Here is a 6,000-nt window from a genome sequence, read left to right on the forward strand (position 1 = left end):
TTCTTAAGGTTTTCGGTGATGTAGACCTTTAGGGCCTCCTGCTCTTTCTCGGACAAGGGGAAGACACGTCCGAATGGGATCTCTGCCCCAGGAAAGAGCTCGATGGGACAATCGTAGGGGCGATGTGGGGGAAGAGAATCAGCCCCCCGTTTTCTGAAAACATCCAGAAACTCTTGGTAGGATTATGGAACTAACTGACACAAGTCCTGGTCTGGATCCAGACAGAGGAGCGTTCTGGGTTGTACCGGAGCTCCGGGCAAACAGTGATCTTGGCAGTAAGAGGAGAGGAAACTCACTTCCCCGAAGACCAGTCGATGGAGGGGTTATGTGCCTGAAGCCACGGAATACCCAAGATCACAGGAAAAAGTGGTGATGAGATAACGTCCAGGGTTAGCAGTTCAGTATGTTGGCAGGAAGTGGTAGTGGGTAGCGGAAGAGTCTCCTGGGTAACTCGGCCAGACTTAATTTGCGAACCATCAGCCAGGAAGATGGAAAGTTCATGGGGTTTCTTCCAAAGGGGAATGGAGTGCAGACTGGTGAATGCAGCGTCGATGAAGCAGCCGCAGGCCCCTGAGTCAAGGATAGCGCTGACGTGAATCATTCTTCCCTGCAGCTGGAATGAGAGCAGAAGAGCGACATGGAACGAGTTGGAAGGCAGAGTTACAGGGTTGTGAGATACAGAAGAAAGGCACTTACGTGTCTTAACAGGGCAGTTGATCACGTAATGTCCTGGGCCGCCGCAGTATAGGCATAAGTTCATCTGCCGGCGGCGGGCCCGCTCTTCAGGTGACAGGGTAGGCCGGAGTAACCCAAGCTGCATGGGTTCTTCAGATGCTTGGGCGGCACTGGCAGGTCTCCCTTGAGAGGATGGTATGAAGAAGGGTGCTGAAGAAGGGGTCCTGGCGGACATCCAAGCTGGTCTTTGGGATAGGGTGGAGCGTTCTGCCCTACGCTCACGGAGCCTCCTATCAATCCGAATGGCCGAAGTGATTAAATCCTCCAAGGAATCCGGGGTTCCAACACGGGCCAACTCATCTTTAAGGCCCTCGGACAGGCCCAAGCGGAATTGATGTCTCAGGGCCGACTCGTTCCACTGGGTATCTGCGCTCCAGCGTCTAAAGTCTGATACATAGTCTTCTGCCGACCTCCGGCCCTGCTGGAGCGCAGTTAGAGCAGATTCTGCGGTAGCGGACCGCTGGGGATCCTCGTAGAGCTGGGCCAATCCCCTTAAGAAAGGTAGCAAGGGTCTGGGTGAGAGGACTGTCATTTTCCAGGAGGTGATGGGCCCAGGACTGGGGCTCTCCTTTCAGAAGAGAGATAATGAATCCCACTTTAGTAGCCTCCAGAGAAAAAGTCCTAGGCTGTAGAGCAAAGTATAGTTGGCAAGCGTTACGGAAGGCCCGGAACTTGGAGCGGTCCCTGGAAAACCTCTCAGGAATGGGAACCCTAGGTTCAGGTGGAAGCGTCATCACGGCTGGTTGAATGGCAGGCTGAACAGGAGGAGGCTGAGGAGCGGTGATAGGAGGACCGGAGGTAGATAGATGTTGCACACGTTCCTCCAGCCTGGAGTAACCATCCTGAAGGGACTTCACTGCTTGAGTCAGGGCCGCAAGATGCGAGCAGATCTCCTTCATGGCGGAGGCCCCTTCCGCAGACTCAGACATTTTGGCTGTTCGTACTGTTAAGGTCCTCAGGTGGTGAGTCTGACTTGGTGGAAGGGGACCGCTCTTACGGCTCTGGTTCTGGTCTCTCTGAAATGGGAACAGGGAGACCGGAGCACAGCGGGGTAGGAGAGTCCAGCCAGGTACAGTAGCAGGTACCGGATAGGAGAGGATCCTCAGGAGCAGGAACTCACAGTGGCAGGCAGGCAGCTGGGAGAAGACTGCAGGCAGGATGGCGGGCTCTTCAGGATGCAAGGTACAGATGCAGGAGCAAGCAGGAACTGGCAGAGGTGTCAGGTGCAAGCAGGGGTTCGGCAACAGGTAGACAGTCCAAGAGAGGTCAAACAAGCCGGGGTCGGAGCAGGAGAGGTCAGCAGAGTCAGACGGAGCCAGGTCAGGTATCAGGTAGGTAGCAGATGAATCAACAGGTTTCTTCAGGCACAAGCTGCAGACGAACAGCACAGAACGACTGCAGCTGCTCCTTTAAAAAGGGCCACTGGCGCCAATAGCGCTAACGCGCACTCGTGCGTGCGTATGCCGCGCGCACATCCGAATGACGTGCACCCGCTCGTGCTTGGAGACGCGCGTGCCCACGACGACCCGCGGGACGAACGCGCGTGCGCGAACGGACACCCGATCGTGCAGAACGGGCGGATTCCTGACAATGAGCCTTACTCATAGCAAGTTTACAATGAAATAATAAAAACATTTATAGGGAAACAGATACAAAACTCCATCCTCTTCTGAGGCACAAAGAGGGCTAATTGCCTTATTATCTCTCAGGAGTGTACCCTATGCATGAGAGTACTCCCAGGAGGGAGGGGAGAATGGAAAGCACTGGATCCTAAAGTAATAATGTTAATAGGTACTGGAATCAGCATGATTACTTAACAAAACAAAAAATATATTATTACAAAGTGTTTAATAAAGCATTCAATACATGCGCATACATGAGGGTAAGCAACATAACATGAATTAGATAAATTAGTACATGTCTGGGGAAAAATGTATGGGTAGAGATGTTTGAGCACAGTGAAAAACTATACCAATGAAAAAAAATCTTTATTATTACTTAAAATACAATTGTCCTTATTAAAAATTTATCTACTTTATAAATATATAGATATCCAAAATATTGAGCCTAATGGACCAACACATCGCATAAGTCCAGTGCTTCTTCAGGATCCACAAGCTCTCTATATCAAAAATATGGGTGCAATATCTACAATGAAAAAACAATAATTACAAGATTGTACATTTTATTATATTATATTACAATTTCATCTGAAAATTACACTATGTAGAGGTCCAAAACGCCATATTTACAAAATACCTGAGGAGAAATAGGAATAGACAATACACTCTATGGGTGGACAACATAGACATAAACCAGATGTGTCATCTCACCTAAAAAGCACCAAATATACATCAGCCAGCCAGTGTAACAAGGATTATCCAGGTTGTATATCAGCCAGAGAAACAAAGTATATTATTTTACAGATGTTTCACCCCAAGCCTCTTAAAGATGAACATCCCAGGAAATCTACCACATGCCTCAATATTATATCAAAACAGGGTCCAAAGTTTCCATATGATGAGTTGCAATATAAAGTGCTCCCTTAAGATCAAAGGTAGACACAAATGTCCACAAAGGACATCATTCAATCAAGCATACAGAGACCCATCCACACTTGGTTTGATAACCTGAATCCCAAAGTATAATATTCCACTCTACACAAAAATCAAAATCATTTGCGGAACAGTATGCATGGTAATCAAAGCTCTTTATAAAGAAGGGAAATGGAATACCCGGCTTGATAATATGTCCCCCACCCTCCACCCACCTGTCCCCACAGTAATCGGAGGCACTGAGTGGAATGCTTCTCTGCACTCCAAGCGTCCCACCCACAAACTTCTGAGAACCGCTTGATGCACGGAAACTGAAAGTCGCACATCCGTCACAGATAGATGATGCACATGACGAAACAAACTGATCAAGGCGAGCGTGCATTAACTAAAAATAACCAAACTTCCCCACAAACAGCTGGTTAGCGCCAACCACCAACCCCAAGTGACAAATTAATATAACGTATATAACATCCTACAAGGAGCCACATAAGAGGTCTCAGAAGAAAGAAAGACATCAAAACCACGGCCCAGGACAATCAGAAACATGGAGGGGGACAAGCAAAAAAAAAAAAAAAAACCCCAACCCAAAAATGAGCATAAAGGACTAACAAAATAATAAAAAAATAATAATATCCACAGGGCTTCTTGTTCATTAAGGCCTGGCCTATTGGATGATTTTAACCGTTTGAGATCCATGCTTAGCCGAATGACAGCTACAGCGCGGACCTGCTTTGCCGGGACTACGTCTATTGACGTTGTCCCGTGCACGAGCGGCCTGAGACTCGCCTGATCATGGATTGGAGCAAGTGGTCGATCCCGACCCCTTACCATGTGATCAGCTGTCAGCCAATGACAGCTGATCATGTGATCACAACAGAGCCGGTAATCGGCTATTTTTCCTCCTCGCGCTGATAGCGCGAGAAGAAAAAAAAAAAGCCGATCACCGGCGGCCGTGAGAGGGACTTCAGTCCCGATCATGGCCAAGTCATCAGTGCCCACCTGCCCCCTGCCAGTGCAACCTACTTATAGTAAAAGTCAGTAGCATCAGTACCACCCCTTAGTGCCCATAGTGCCACCTATCAGTGCCCACAATCTGCCTCAACAACAGTGCACAAATTGACATTTAACAGAAAAAAGTCATTTAAAACTGCTTGTGGTTTTAATGTAATATCTGGTTCCGGCTATATGGATGAAAATCATTGAGAAAAATGGCATGGGTAGCACCCCCTGCCCATTATCAGCCCCTTTGGGTCTTGTATGGATATTAGGGGGAACCCCGTACCCATATTAAAAAAAGGAAAGGCGAGGGGCCCTCAGGCCCTATATACTCAGAACAGCAGTATACAGGAGGTACAAACAAGACAGGGACTGCGTAGGTTTGTTGTGTTAAGTAGAATCTGTTTATAATTTTGAACAGATACATTTTTAAAGTGTAACTTCAGTCAAAAAATCTATTTTTAAGATTTTTGGAAACCACAGGGAAGGGTTTACACTCCTGTGTAATTTTTTTTTGCCATCCTTTTTTTTCATCTCGCTTCCTGTTTTCTCCTTCCATTTGCAAGTAGGAGACATTTGTAAGTTGGATATTTGAAAGTAGGGGCCTGCCCTATATGCTCTGCAGAAATGGCGGAACAAGGTTATGGTGTTGCCACAACATTGTAAGCCCTCAAAGGGACTCTTGGTGGGCGCTGGAGCGCCCTGCTGTGAATGATTATGTCAAGAATTGTAATTACATGCCATTGTTGAACAGTGGTAGAAAAATCGAGCCTTTGGAGGTTGTGGGGGTGGTGCTGTTGCCACAACATTATAAGTCCTCACAGTTACTCTCGGTGGGTGCAGGAATGAGCCCTGCTGTGAAATATTATATCAAGAATTGTAATTACATGCCCCTGTTAAACAGGGGCTGAAAAATTGGGCCTTAGGCACTGGTGCTTGCTGGTGCCACAACACTGCAACCTCTCCCAGATACTCTAGTTGGAGTGCAGGAATGAGCCCTGCTGCAAAGCATTACATCAAAAATTTTATTATATTGCCCATTGATCACACCTTTCTGGTCCATGGTTCAATCCCTGCTCCAATCGGTATTAGGGAGAGATATCCCGCTGAATCCAACACACTATTACTGGGCCTTCTGATCCCGGGTACCCCTAAATATGGTAAAAAACTGATGGCCTTTATACTCCTAGCTGCCAAAAGAGTAATACCTACCCACTGGCTGTCTCCTGTACCTCCAACACAAGCTCAAGTAGTCTCAACCATTGCACAGATGTGCAGGATGTAACATATGACGGCAGTAGTTCAGGACTCCCTTCCTCCCTTTTCTAAGATCTGGGATCGCTGGGATAACTCCCTATTCAATCCAGAATCCACTTCTGGCCCCATTGTCAATCCTCCCTAGGGTGACCTATTGGGGTATCACACCAGTGCCTTCACCTCTTACTCCCATAACATGTTTTTTTTTCATTATGTAGTCATTCTATATAGATACATGGTGTACCTCCCTCCTTCTCCCGTATGGTACTTGTTTATGTTTTTCTTTTTCTTTTTTGTAACTTGAAAGATGATTCCAATGCTGTGTTTTGTCGATATTAACGTCTATTGTAACATTTTTGTTGTTTTTTTGTTTGGCAAATTTGTTTTGTTTTTCGATAAATATACATTTAAAAAAAAAAATGGTATTATATGCCACTGTTAAACAGGGGCTGAAAAA

Source organism: Lithobates pipiens, unplaced genomic scaffold (assembly GCF_037356315.1).
Source record: "Lithobates pipiens isolate NorthernLeopardFrog02 unplaced genomic scaffold, aLitPip1_a1.2 Scaffold_13, whole genome shotgun sequence".
Taxonomy (NCBI): Eukaryota; Metazoa; Chordata; class Amphibia; order Anura; family Ranidae; genus Lithobates; species Lithobates pipiens.